Raw genomic sequence first — 16020 nt, forward strand, 5'->3', positions numbered from 1 at the left:
TAACGCTTCTTCTCAGGAGGACAAAGGTTTAGATGTAATGCCCTAATAAGAGAGGATAATAAGGTGGTGTATAATCATGAAGATATAGCACTTACGTGGAAGGAATACCTAGAGAAATTATATGGAGGCAACGTACAAGATGACATGATTGAAAGTGAGGACGAAGTAGATAAAGATGAACTAGGAGACAGCATGCTAAGGTCTGAATTTGATCAGGCACTACAGGCACTTAAGCACGGAAAAGCACCAGGAATTGACTCATTGCCTGCAGAAATCATCAAAGCAGCTGGAACAGAAATAAAAGATAAATTGTATAAATTAATCTGCCAAATATATGATACTGGAGAGCTTCAAAAAGTGTATTATTGTTCCATTACCAAAGAAAATGCCAGCAAAATCGTGTGCACAATACAGAACCCTCAGCCTAACATCACATGCATCAAAAATTTTGACGACCATCCTCCTCAGAAGAATTGAAGGGAACGTTGAATGCATGCTCACAGAAGACCAGTTTGGCTTTAGAAGAGGGAGAGGTACGCGAGAAGCCATTATGGTCCTAAGGCTCATAATAGAAAAAAGAATGGAAAAAGGAAAGGACACCTACATAGCATTTATTGACCTCGAAAAAGCATTTGATAAGGTTGAATGGAAAAAGCTATTCCAGATATTGAGGGAAACTGGAGCTAAGTATAAGGACAGGAGAACGATATGGAACATATACAAAGAAGAGGTGGCAATAGTGAGATGTGGGGAACATCAACAACAAGCAAAAATTAAACAGGGTGTGAGACAGGGATGTGCACTCTCCCCTGTCCTCTTTAATATGTACATACAGAAAGCAATGGACGAGGTCAGAGAAAAGTTAGGACAAGCTAATGGAATCAGGATCCAGGGAAAAATAGTTGATATGCTGCGTTTTGCGGATGACATTGCTGTCCTAGCGGAAAATGAGGAAGAATTACAAGTAGTGTTGGAGGAAATGGAAAACACTCTTGCTACACGGTACAACATGAAAATTAATAAGTCAAAAACAAAAATCTTAGTTGCAAGCAAACAAAATAATCAAGCAATTACGAATATAAGGCTGAATGGAGAGAAGCTGAAAGAAATACAAGACTTTGTCTACTTGGGAAGCAGAATAACATCAGATGGTCGTAGTAGGGAAGATGTAATAAGTAGAATAAATCAGGCAAAGATTGCATTCTATAAAAGGAAAGGACTCCTCACATCAAATATGATAAGTCTGTCGTTAAGGAAGCGGTTAATAAAGACCTTTGTTGGGAGTGTGCTTCTCTACGGCAGCGAAACCTGGACACTTGGAGAGGACGAAAGAAGAAGGATTGAAGGATTCGAAATATGGTGTCTGCGAATGTTGTTAAAAATTCCATGGACGGCCAGGATGACAAATGAAGAAGTCCTGCAGAGAGCGGAGGAAGTTCCAGTTCTTTGGAAGACGGTCAAGAAGAGGAGAGATATATGGATGGGACACATTCTGAGACATGAAAGTCTTCTCCACACTATAACGGAAGGCCTTGTGGAGGGCAAAAGCGCAAGAGGCAGACCTAGAAGAAAGTACATAAGCCTGATAATGCAGGACCTAGGATGCGGAAGTTTCACGGAATTGAAGAGGCTGGCCGACAATCGCACTGAATGGAGAGCTGCTGCAAATCAATCTTAGGATTGGCAACTTAAGAAGAAGACTCGGTTATTAAAAACAGATCTATTTCCGGATAAGCCGATTTTAAGACATAAATTTTCAAGTTTTAATTTAAATTTCTTAAATACATAAATTTATAGTTTCATCACGTTATGGTCCGCCACTGTAGATGAGTGGACAGCGCACCTGCTTGTCACGCTGGGGGGACCGGTTTCCATTACGGGCAGACTGTAGATTTTCACCGCTCAGGGACTGGCTGTTAGTGTCGTCTTTACCATCATCATCTCATCCTCACCGATGCCCAGGTGGCTGAAGTAGCGTCCCCTCAAAAGACTTGCACCAGGCGATCAGGTCTACCCGCCGGGAGAGCCTCGCCACATTATTTTGTTGTAATTTTATATGTTCACTATGTCCATTTCGCATTTTATACAGTATCTATGATATTGTATATCTCGTAGGAAAAGAATTAGATTAAAATTAAATACTTTCCTTTGGATATGAAGGTTTTTTTTATTTTTCTTTTTTGTTTTTTGCATCTAGACGCGTTTTGCCTTAGTTACAAGGCATCTTCAATGGGTGTCGTAATACACTATATGACTTTTTCGTCCGTACATTTAGGTTGCCGTTTGTACATTTAGTACGTTGGTTTTAAAGGGTTCGTTGAGGTTTTTATAATAACATGGAAAGGTAGTTACGGATCAGCGTCTTATTCGCTATTCGCAAGCCAATCAGCTTTCTGTTGGCTGAAAGTTTGTAGTTTTCCTTGTGGTTACTGTTCTCTAAAGATAGCACTATATAACTGCCACTTCTGTGTCTGAAGTGTCATGAAGTCACGTTTTCTGACATGAAATAGATTAGCAAATGTACGAATGTTGTGGATTTGCCGATCTCAAATACTTGCTATTAAAAGTTTTCTATATTTCAAAATGCTTGGCTATCAACACAAATTTAACTTTACACACTCCTATGCTACTTAGGTGAACGTCGAAGATTAGCGCATGGGGACAAGGTGAAATATGATGGTTTCAGAAACTGGTGACGTGTAAGTGGCTTTCTCGGGTGCCCTGACAAAGTGCTGTAAGTGTCTACCCACACCATGAGAGACGTCCTAGTCTTCTGGCTATCCTCTGACGGACTCATAGTTTCCAACCAATTCCAAAATTCCTGTGGACTGAGCAGCTCGGAAAATCAATTGTGCCCTGACTAACCTGCCAACTCGGTCGGAACGTGTCTGGTGTTTGAACGTTTCTCATGAGCAGACGGCTTTCCAGAGCGTCTCGCCGCCTTGCGAACATAACCACTAAGATTCAGATCTAACAACTCCAACTTGTGATGTTGTTCACGCAAATATGTAGGAATATCCACTTTTGCTTTATCTGATATTATTTGCTTTTAAAAATTCAGTTTTGAATCCAGACGATGCACGTGATGCAGTTTTGTCTAAGTTAGTGTCATAGAGTACATATTAAAGGCTCGTAGATTATATCTCACTTCACAACCAAAATATTTTATGGAACGTGTTTCAGCCATTTAGTTTCTGTTTTATTCCCAAACTACCTAAACCTTCCATCACTTTTTCCACACCTTTTGCAGTAGGACTATTTTAAATCTTTGTCTATTATTTTTAGTAGGGCGTCACGAAGTAAATCGCAACTGATTTGGAAACTTCATTGCTTATGTGAGTCGAAGATGTGAAATTATTCAGTATGCCCCGTTTATCCATGACACTTCCGTCCAGTATATCATATTTTTATGGTTAAAAAAAAACAGAAAGTTTTTGGCATTGGACATATGTTTGTATGGCTCCCACGATATTATATAACATTAACAGAAAGATGCACACAACTTAATAAACAAATTACCGTTGGTCGCATTCTAATTTGCTTCTTACCCTGTTCCACATATCCTCAAACATATTATGTTAAATATGCTACCGCTACAGAGCAACTCACTTTTAATACAAATCTACCAGCTTTTTTTTTTTTAATTTTCCCCCAATGACAGAGGTTTCAGTTGAGAGGTACGATCAAAATGACAGTACAATCAATAACGATTACAAAGTATTATGTAGAGTAATCATTGCCTGCACCGTGTAGTACAATAAAAGTTGAAAATAGTGGATACGTACGTTTAACAGAAGATAAATGGTTTTGCTGAAAAGTCATAACTAAGAGTCTTTTATAACCACATGGAGGACTAAACGCAAAATTATCGATTGGTGTTAAATCATGCAAATTGGCGCGTCACCGACACAAAATGTTCTTCTGCTCAATCCCGTATTTAAATACCCCTGATTCATTTCATAGACGTCACATTGTATGGCAGAATACCTTTTAGCAGTGCAATGTGTATCATTTACAAAATGTTTAGATGTTCTGTCCATTTCCCCAAGAAATTTCCTGATGATTATGACACTGAATGAAAAAAATATTCATGTACTTCAACATGTGGCAGCAATAATACTATTATTCCGAAAACCAAATGAAGTAGACTTGGAAAAATAATGTACTGTTTCTCATCGCTCGAGCGCTGACTATAACAACAGTTTCAAAGGCACTTAAGTCTTGATAACCTGCCATTTCAGCCGCAGTAACCATCTAACAACTGCGTCAGACACTTTTTGTCTTATATAGGCTTTGCCGATTGCAGCGCCGTTTTCTGCCTGTTTACATACCTCTGTATTTGAATACGTATGACTATACCAGTTTCTTTGGCGCTCCAGTATAGTTATTTAAGGATTTTAATGTCATATACCGTTAACACTAGTGTTATTGTAATCATCCTAATATCATCCTCATTGTAATAGCCTGGAAATAATAGTTAGCTCAGGAAAACATGAGGTGACAACAGACAACCATTTGGTCAAGGCCAGCAGGAAAAACCACACCGGTTACTAAAAACCCTGTGGCTGGACTCTTCAGACTATTACATCTCAGGAATGTTACATACGAGTAACTTAAATGGGTAGCAAGTCACATATATGTCAAAGAATGAATGATAAGCATTGGTTCTGTTAACAGTTGACTTTGAAAAAATTTCGGTACAATAAAATACCGTTTTATGAAGCATTGCAACAGCACATATATTCACATAAGCGAATAATCCAAATTCTTTTCACCATCCGTAACCAAACCAAAAATTTGATGACGGATGATGTAATCCGTAAACGATAAATAAGTGTACAACATTATTGCATGCATTATACTTCGGCATGCTGCGCTGTAATTAATGTGAATGACCGCAGTCACTCAACACGTTTTCAAACATCCTATCACTTCTTCTTCGCCGGCCGCTGTGGAAGATCGGTTCTAGGCGCTTCAGTCCGGAACCGCGCCGCTGCTACGGTCGCAGGTTCGAATCCTGCCTCGGGCATGGATGCCTGTGATAGGGTTAGTTAAGTTTAAGTAGTTCTAATTCTAGGGGACTGATGACCTCTGATGTTAACTCCCATAGTGCTTCGAGCTATTTGAACCATTTTAATCTTCTTCTTCTCAGTGTTTTCCGGATATTCCTTTCCTCGTCGATTTCGCAGAGAACCTCCTCATACCTTACCTTATCCATGGACCAAATTCTCAACATTCTTCTGTACCACCACATCTGAAACGCTTCGATTCTCTTTTGTTTCGTATTTAACACTGTTCTTGTTTCACTACCATAGAATACTGAACTCCAAACGAACATTTTCTGAAATTCCTTCCTCAGATTAATGCCCATGTTTGATAATAATACACATCTCCTATCCTGGAACCCTCTTTTTGCCATGACAGTCTGCTTTTTGTACTCTCCCTGCTCCGTCCTTCATGGGTTCTTTTGTTGCCTAGGTAGCGCAATTACTTAATTTCATCTACTTCGTGAAAAACAGTTTTGATGTTTACGTTTATCACTGTACTCATTCACGCTAAGTCTCAGTATTCTCATCTTCCTTCGATTTATTCTCAATCTATATTCTGTACTCATTACAGAGTCCGATCCGCTCAACAGGTCCTGTAACGCTTTTTCAATTTAAATGGAGATGGCAATACCGTTAGCAAATCTTACAATTTATATCCTTTCAACTTGAATTTTAATGCCACGTCGAATTTACAGAAGGTTAGTTCCAACAAGATGGAGCAACGTGTTATGCATCTAACGTTTCCATGTAACTTGCAACCAGTTCCTCTGGTGACAGAATAATCTCAAAGAGGCCTCCGGATATTTTCTTGTGGGCGTATTTCAAAAGGCAAGTGAACAAGAATAAACGACGGACAACTTCCAAACTCAGTGCGGCCATTACATTCGAAATAAGAAACATTGGCGAGGATGCACTTCACAGAACGTCGCGGTATATGGTGAATTAAGTACAGTTGTGTATCGATGGTGGAGGTGTTCACTTCTGTGAGGACTTTGTGTGTATGTACGTAATGTCCCAATTGCAAATGTGTCCTATTTCGCGTTCAAATGCTGTGACACATGAAGTCATTCAGGTTTACATGTATCGCACTGTACATTTGAAAAGTGCTCTACAAGAAATGTATTGAAATTCAGGAAACGAAATCCGTCCCCAGGGGTGACTGTAATTCTTTCTCGACTCACCAGGGATTCTGCTGCTGTAGCTGATCATCCTTACAATCGTTGTATAAAAGACGTTCTGCGGTGCTCGGGGAAGGATAAAATGGTGGGGGGGGGGGGGCTGTCTTGTCATTGAATGCAGTATTTTAGAAAATTACAAAAATAAATTACCGCCGACACTTTGGCCCATCGTCTCGCAGTGTACAGTTCAATAATGTAAACCTTCTAAATTCTAGTATGAAAGTATCTGGGCCAGGGATGTGCTGGGATTGAAAAATGGTCATTGTTTTATTCCTACACCAGTACGTGGCCGGCCGCAGTGATCTAGCGTTTCTAGGCGCTCAGTCTGGAACCGTGGGACTGCTACGGTCGCAGGTTCGAATCCTGTCTCGGGCATGGACGTGTGTGATGTCCTTAGGTTACTTAGGTTTAAGTAGTTCTAAGTTCTAGGGGACTGATGACCACAGCTGTTAAGTCCCATAGTGCTCAGAGCCATTAGAACCAACCAGTACGTGGCCACATAATGATACAGTGTATTGGAATCTTGCCTTGTTACCAATATGTCACTTTTTGGTCGTCACTTCAGATAACTTAACGATACAACTCTGTACATCTGATATAGTTAAATTTTCCTTGAATCATATCAGTCTCTATCTACGATAATGGTATAAGCTGAAGAAATGAATTTTGATTCATTTTTTTTCAGATTCTGTCATTATCGTGGATAGCATAATGGGTAATCGACAGCAGTCGCAGTCAGTACTAGTGCTGTAGTTCACCTAAGCCGGTAAGTATTCAGTACACCATCTCAGGGAATTAGACGTATACTTTCATTTTTTATAACGACTTGTTTTTCTCGTATATGCGAAATCTTGGCAATCCTATGATCTTATGCATCGTTGCACAACTATATAGTACATTCTAGTAATTTTGCCTCTTGTGTCTAGTTTTGTGGTAATCTTCCCCTTTTGCAACTCTTCTTATTCGTTGAAAGTATTAAAATCATTTTAGTTCTCGAAACTTCGCCATTTACTGCAACATTACGGCTATAATAGTCTGTTGGAAATTGCAGTAGTCCGCTCATTTGTGTATATTTAAAGTGTTTCCCCGGGCTCATTCAACCTTCTGACTTGCAACACAAAAGCAGCTGCCTCCTCTTCCTCGTAACTACCACTCTGTTCCCGTCAGCCTATTAATAACAAGTCAGCATACCAATTACTTCTCTTCACTTGTCACATCCTCGGCAGCTAAATTTAGCTCAGATAAAACATCACTACCGGATCCAAACATATTCCTCACATACATCCACGTCAACTAAAGCTTTGCCTATCAGGCCAAAGCATATTCCTAACATACAAACTGCATGTAATTACAGGTACATGAAACATTAAAACAAATTTGTATGCTACATTAAATTTCATTGACGATTAACTACAAAACTGTTAAAAAGGAATTAAGGATGTACAACAGATACACGATTATCATTTCATTTGATATTAATCGTTGAAAAAGGCCTAAGTTGTTTGTGGTAGGGAACGTACCCAGTATATTACCAACCAGTATTGATACTTGTATCTAATCTAGACATACGTGCTGCACAATGCTTCATGATATACTAATGTTGATAGTCGCTGTATGTAGCCGAACTGCTCACCATCCCTTACTGCTAATACTGTGGTGAGTCAAGCCCTAGTCTCCCTCCAAAACGTATAATTTTTGTCAAAAAGACCGTCACATGTCTGTATTGATTATAGATTCAACATCGCACCGCTGTCCTACAACAGACCAAACGCCATGACACCTCTACTTGCATTTTGGGAACGGTTTGAGGACGTCAACAAACGCAGTCTCAATCGTCCAGCAGTAGAGGAAATATACATGAAGAGTCCACAATGATGTTAGAAACTTTTAGGGATGATAGACAAGGGTAAATTTATGTAACAATAGTAAACATAGATCCACTTATTGACTCAAAATTAAGCTAAGGAGTTGAATAAAGAGTAAATACAATCACTCATATAATACATTCAGTCTCACAACGACTGAAGCTCAGTTAAGCTTCGAACTGTTAGTTTACCTATTATGAGTGATGTTCTACGATACAAAGTCAGCATTTGGAGGGCAGGGCTGCTATAGGACTTATCTGGGCACATCCACGACAACTACGGACAGTCATTCCTTACTAAGCTCTGACTCAACTCACTCACTATTCTAGATGCGTGTTTCACCAACCGTCCGGCGTTTATATCCACACATAAAAAAAAAAGTTTTCACCCCGGTTCCAAGAGATCCGGAACCTGTACAGAACATTGGAATAGAGATCAACATAATCATTTTCGCCCTTTTTATTGCTCGTGAAAACCACACATTGCATGTGGTACTTGTATACAGCGAGACCTACAGAGGTGGTGGTTCAGATTGCTGTACACACCGGTACACTAATACCCAGTAGCACCTCCTCTTGCGTAGACACATACGCAATCATTGTGGCATACTGTCCACAATTTCATCAAGAAACTGTTGCTCCAGATTGTCCACTAATCAACTGCGATTCGGCGTGGAACCCTGAGAGTGGTTGGTGGGTCACGTCGTCCATAAGCTGCCCTTTAAAAGCAATCCCAGGCATATTCCAGAGGGTTCATGTCTGGAGAACATGCTGGCCATTCTTGTCAAGCGATGTCGTTATCCTGAAGGAAGTCATTCACAAGATGTGCACAATGGGGTTGCGAATTGTCGTCCATGAAGATGAATGCCTCGCCTATGCACTGCCGATATGGTTGCACTATCGGTCAGAGGTTGGCATTCACGTATTGTACAGCTATTGCGGCTCCTGCCATGACCACCAGCGGCGTACGTAGGCCCCACATAATGCCACCCCACAACAGCCGGGAACCTTCAGCGTGCTGCACTCGCTGGACAGTGCGTTTAAGGCGTTCAACCTGACCTGGTTGCCTTCAAACACGTCTCCGACGATTGCCTGGTTGAAGGCATAGGCGACACTCATCGATGAAGAGAACGTGATGCTAATCCTGAGTGGTCCATTCGGCATGCTGTTGGTCCCATCTGTTCCGCTCTGTATGGGGACGTGGTTGCAAAGATGGACTTCGCCATTGACGTCGGGTGTGAAGTTGCGCATCATGTAGTCTATTGCGCACATTTTGAGTCGTAACACGACGTCCTGTGGCTGCACGAAAAGCATTATTCAATATGGTGGCGTTTCTGTCAGGGTTCCTCCGAGCCATAACCTGTATAGGTATTGGTCATTCAGTGCAGCAGTAGCCCTTGGGTGTCCTGAGAGAGACATGTCGTCGACAATTCCTGTCTCTCTGTATCTCCTCCATGTTCGAGCAACATGGCTTTGGTGCACTCCGAGACGCCTGGTCACTTCCCTTGTTGAGAGCCCTTCCTGGAACAAAGTAACAATGCGGACGCCATCGAACAGCGGTGTTGACCGTCTAGGCATGGTTGAACTACAGACAACACGAACCGTGTACGTCCTTCCTGGTGGAATGACTGGAACTGATCGGCTGTCGCACCCCCTCCGTCTAACAGGCGCTGCCGCTATGTGGTTGAGTGGATTTAGTGACAACCCTGAACAGTCAAAGGGACAGTATCTGTGATACAATATTCCCAGTTAACGTTTATATTTAGGAGTTCTGGAAACCGGGGTGTTGCAAAACTGCAGCTGCAGCTGCTATGCAGCTTAGCGTGACTCTTTTGCGGGTATATAAGCACCGATACGTAGGCAAGGGATTGGTTTAGAATTCGTGTAATTTCTACGAGCATGCTGTAAATACGGTAATATGAACTATGATGACATCATTATCGTATGGATTTAAACAATACCAACATCTTGTTATTGTTTTATTGGATGCCGAACGACGAATACCGGCAGACATCCATCAGAGAATGATAAATGTGTATGGGGCAGCACGTTTGTCGATAACTATCATTGTGGAATGGTGCCCTAAGTGAGTGACACTCTAAGCACGCCCTGTAGACCTAGTATCTCCCCAGGCGATTATCACGACTTCCGTCCCTTAAAAAGGGCCGCTTGGACGAGGAGGTGCATCAGGCAACTGCAGACTTCACGCAGCAGACACGATGTATTACGAAATGGATTTCATTAACATGGTGCGTCGATGGGATGATCGCCTCAATGCTCACTGCGATGTTGTCTGATTGGGATACAGATTTTGGACTGTACGGCCTTCAAACGAGAACTTTTTGATCGGCCCTTGTACTAGAATCCTTGAGACGTCTACCTGTTCCTCAGGGACCGTTTTTGCAGTTTCGGGGTGACAGACAGTTATGCGGACAGAGGGACAACAGAATGACAACATTTCTAAAGTAGCGGAGTTCACAGGGGAATTGGATAAGAAAATTTAAAACAATATTACAGGTACTGAACGAACCTCGGATACAATGAATCAGTTTCACTTAAAATTAAATGCTTGTAGGAAGGGAATGGCAGATGAACTTCACGATAAGCAAATGCAAACTACTACTCATAGGTGGACTGGAAGGCGCGTCATAGTTTGATTACATGATCAACACAAATCATCGTGCAAAGAAAGAACAAAATTCCGTGTAAGGGTGCACATGGTGCCCAATATTAATGAATACGTGTGCTGATCGTCTGTATCTTCGAGAATAACGAGATCAACTAGGGAAAGCCGAGACCAAAACGCTTCCTCCTTCAGCCTGAATGACTGCCTTCAGAAGTTACACGCAATACATGCCAACTGCCACCTGTACAATGGAGCACAAAACATGACTCACCTAAGAATACCATCTGTCACCCATCGGTGTAAGTCCAGTAGCGGTTGTGCGTTTTCAAGCCTTTGTCCCAGACGAACAGCAGCTACCGTGGGTGCATGGAACCGGCGCCTGCTTCGGAGGACTATTCGAGGCAACGTTCACTGAACGTGCGGTGAAGGGGCACTGGTGGTACCCCTTGGGTCATTTGGATGGTCAGTTGCTCAATAGTTACACGTCTGTTCCCTCCTACACATATTCCCACCAGTCGCTCACCCTTTCACGTACGGCCTGTGGTGCTTCACAGTTGCCTCAGTATCAGTCTAGGGTAGCACCATGTTGCCATGCGCCGTATAATTTAACCTCAGCGGCACGTGAACAGCCTACAGACACTGCCGTTTCGGAAATCTTTCCACTCCTGGTCCGAGAGTCAATGATCTTGCCCTTTCGGTCGCACATAAATCGCCCTGTTACCACATTATGACAACGGCAGCACTGTTTTCCGACACGCCTCATATGCACTCCTCTGCTACTGCTACCAACAGCTGTCTGTGAGTAGCTTCTGTATGTTGACGTTGAACATAGGCGCTGATCACATTAACGTGACTGGTTCGTGTGTAGGCTACATCGGAACCATCCGTACCAATAGTGCAGCAGTAGTCTGCCAAGTTGTAGGCTACGACTTCCTTGCCGACCTCGATGGCTGCCATATTTTAACTAAAATCTCTCCTAGTTCCTCAAAAGCTGACCCCCAGTTTCCAGGGCGCAAATTCACATAGATATGAAGGAAATGTGAGCCGTGCTACGGCTCGTGTTGTTGCTGTTGTAGGCTTCCGTCCTGTGTTGGAGGCCAGAGTGTATCGTTTAGTTTACATGGTTGCCTTTGTTTGTCTTCTTCTTGTGTTGACTGACGCCACTTGGTTTCGCAAACGTTGCATGTCCGCTAGTGGCAGCATCGGCCCTTTCGATATCTAGTATCTTTGGGGTGACGTCGTTGTTGTTCTGGACCGTGTGAGTGAGCAGTTCGGTTGGGGACTCTGTAGGAGCCAGGAATGCGGTGCGAAAAAACACGCTTGGACCGCTGGCGGCACGCATGCACACGAATGCACTGCCGGATGAATCCGTTGTCGTCAATTGGACCTAACAAACCTTAAGTTGAGTAGATTTTAATTCGAGTAGTGAAACCTCCATCATTGTGAGATCTCGCGATTCTGCAGTGACTTGAGTTCGTGTAGTTGCTCGCATTGTCGCCAAGACGAAGAGCAGCGAGTGGAGTTCTTGGGGAAGGCGGATGTAATTAGCTTTCCTCGACTTCTTGTTACTAATTGCTGCATGCTAGCCGGCCGCTGTGGTCGAGCGGTTCTAGGAGCTTCAGTCCGGAACCGCGCTACTGCTATGGTCGCAGGTTCGAATCCTGCCTCAGGTATGGATATCTGTGATGTCTTTAGGTTAGTTAGGTTCAAGTAGTTGGGGACTGATGACCTCAAATGTTAAGTACCATAATGCTTAGAGCCATTTGAACAATTTTTTGATGCATGCTATGTGTTACTGTTTTTTATGTTCAACCAGCGATATTTTTCCTGCCTGGTGGCCGCTAACGCCCCAGTCACCTGCCCTGGAGGTTAGTGTATGTACGTTTCCTCTGTCCGGTAAGGCATGTAGCTTGACAATGTCCAAGATTTGTAGGTCGATTGGTGTTTCTTCTACTCTGGTATTAGTGTTTCCCTTCTCCTTTCGGACGCTCTAAACACAGCATTCTGAAGACGTAGTGCTGGCGGCTGGTTCCGGTCTTCGCGTGTTGTTCCATCGTTGCATTGGTTATCGGACGTTAGGTAGCTACAGTAGATTATCATTAGTCATTCGTTAGATTGCCACTAGTCTGAGTTACCATCTTGTGATGTGAATGCAACTCTTGGCTGTCTTTCTCATCGTTCGCGAAAGAGTTCTTGGCCTGATTTACTCTGAGGTGATTCCTGGAGTACCGACTGTGACTGGCCCTTGTGTTTTATTATTGTGTTATTATTTTATTATTGTATTAGCAAGTTACCATCATTTGTCTTACCGGTTTGGGGATCAATTGTTTGTGTTTTTTAATGAACATTGTTATTATATTTGCTGTTTTATTGTATACTATAAATTATATTTTTAATATAATTGCCACGCTTGGCGTTACAGCAAGTTAAACGGTTGTTATACCAAGTTAATTATCATTTTGTCTCACTTGTTTGGTAATCAGTTGCCTGTCTTTGAATATACTTTTGCTATTGCATTTCTGTTTGACAGTATGTTTGTTAAATTCATTTAATAATTGCCATTCTTGGAGTTTAAGGCATTCAGCCATGCAACAATTCTTAATTTATGCCCATTAAGGCTTTCAGCTGTGAAATAATTCTTAAATTATTGCCATTATTTTTATTTGTTGTTGATTTTAAATAAATTGTGTTATAAAGAAGCCAATCTATAGTAACAAATTACAGCCCCGTCCACATTCGTAACCGAATCCTGGCTTCCTTGACTACAAGATTTCAAAATGTATTTCAGGGATATTTTCTTGACAAGTCTTAGCATGACTTATATCTACATCTCCATCTACATACATACTCCGAAATCCACCATACGGTGCGTGGCGGAGGGTATCTCGTGCCACAACTAGCATCTTCTTTCCCTGTTCCACTCTCAAACAGAACGAGGGAAAACTGACTGCCTATATGCCTCTGTACGAGCCCTAATCTCTCTTATCTTATCTTTGTGGTCTGTCCGCGAATTGTAAGTTGGCGGCAGTAAAATTGTACTGCAGTCAGCCTCAAATGCTGGTTCTCTAAATTTCCTCAGTAGCGATTCACGAAAAGAACGGCTCCTTTCCTCTAGAGACTCCCACCCGAGTTCCTGAAGCATTTCCGTAACACTCGCGTGATGGTCAAACCTACCAGTAACAAATATAGCAGCCCACCTCTGAATTGCTTCTATGTCCTCCCTCAATCCGACCTGATAGGGATCCCAAATGCTCGAGCAGTACTCAAGAAAAGGTCGTATTAGTGTTTTATAAGCGGTCTCCTTTACAGATGAACCACATCTTCCCAAAATTCAACCAATGAACCGAAGACGACTATCCGCCTTCCCCATAACTGCCATTACATGCTTGTCCCACTTCATATCGCTCCGCAATGTTACGCCCAGATATTTAATCGACGTGACTGTGTCAAGCGTTACACTACTAATGGAGTATTCAAACATTACAGGATTCTTTTTCCTATTCATCTGCATTAATATTTAGAGTTAGCTGCCATTCTTTACACCAATTACAAATCCTGTCCAAGTCATCTTGTATCCTCCTACAGTCACTCAACGACGACACCTTCCCGTACACCACAGCATCATCAGCAAACAGCCGCACATTGCTATCCACCCTATCCAAAAGATCATTTATGTAGATAGAAAACAACAACGGAACTACTACACCAGCCGCGGTGGCCGAGCGGTTCTAGGCGCTACAGTCCGGAACTGCGTGACTGCTACGGTCGCAGGTTCGAATCCTGCCTCGGGCATGGATGTGTGTGATGTCCTTAGGTTAGTTAGGTTTAAGTAGTTCTAAGTTCTAGGGGACTGATGACCTCAGATGTTAAGTCCCATAGTGCTCAGAGCCATTTGAACCAAGCCATTTGAACTACTACACTTCTCTGGGACACTCCAGATGATACCCTCACCTCCGATGAACACTCGCCATCGAGGACAACGTACTGGGTTCTATTACTTAAGAAGTCTTCGAGCCATTCACATACTTGGGAACTAATCCCATATGCTCGTACCTTAGTTAGGAGTCTGCAGTGGGGCACCGAGTCAAACGCTTTCCGGAAGTCAAGGAACATGGCATCCGTCTGATACCCTTCATCCATGGTTCGTAAGATATCATGTGAAAAAAGGACGAGTTGCGTTTCGCAGGAGCGATGCTTTCTAAAGCCGTATGTATGGACAGCAACTTCTCTGTCTCGAGGAAATTCATTATATTCGACTGAGAATATGTTCGAGAATCCTGCAACAAACCGATGTTAAGGATATTGGTCCGTAATTTTAAGGATCCGTCCTTCTACCCTTCTTATATATAGGGGTCAACTGCGCTTTTTTCTAGTCTCTCGGGACTTTACGTTGGGCAAGAGATTCACGATAATTGCAAGATAAGTAAGGAGCCAATGAAGTTGAGTACTCTCTGTAAAACCGAATTGTAATCGCATCAGGATCTGGTGATTTATTTATTTGTATATAAATCGCTTTAGACCAAATCACAATGACGAGTTACAAAAATTGCCATCTACAACACAAACTGAAGCAAAATACTGAACTGGTAAGTTCTGAAAAATGAATATTACTTAAATTACATTATTTCATTCTTATTATATGTAACTATTGTACTGCCGGCTGGTGTGGCCTAGCGGTTCTAGGCGCTTCAGTCTGGAACCGTGCGACCGCTACGGTCGCAGGTTCGAGTCCTGCCTCGGGCATGGATGTGTGTGATGTCCTTAGGTTAGTTGGGTTTAAGTAGTTCTAAGTCTACGGGACTGACGACCTCTGATGTAAACTCCCGTATTGCTCAGAGCCATTTGAACTATCATACCCACACTGGAAAAATTCTTCAGTTTTCGTGTATGGATGAAAATCTCTGAAAAAGCAAATACTGGATCTTTGTTTCAGTTTTATTTGTGATATCACTTCCAGGAAAATGGAGCTGATAAGGATTAAATAGTTTCATGCTATTTACAATTTCTGTGTTGCACGGTCGCCTTGAGATCCAGAACCAGTCGTCGTAACTAAATGTTTAGTGAGTTACTGGCATGAATAGCTTGCTCCTTAGAGCAACAATTTAACCTAAGTAAACTTTCCAAGCAGCTGCCTACAAACATTATTGCAAGCACTATCACGTAATTTATTTCGAAAACACCGAGTTCAGAGTTTTGTGCTCAGTGCATTATCTATGATAGGGATGTAATTGCTGCCCACCAGTAAAATCACTTTGTATTTTGGTTTACACACTTCACGAATAAATTGACAGGTGCTCGCCTCAA

Source organism: Schistocerca cancellata, chromosome 5, assembly GCF_023864275.1.
Source record: "Schistocerca cancellata isolate TAMUIC-IGC-003103 chromosome 5, iqSchCanc2.1, whole genome shotgun sequence".
NCBI lineage: Eukaryota > Metazoa > Arthropoda > Insecta > Orthoptera > Acrididae > Schistocerca > Schistocerca cancellata.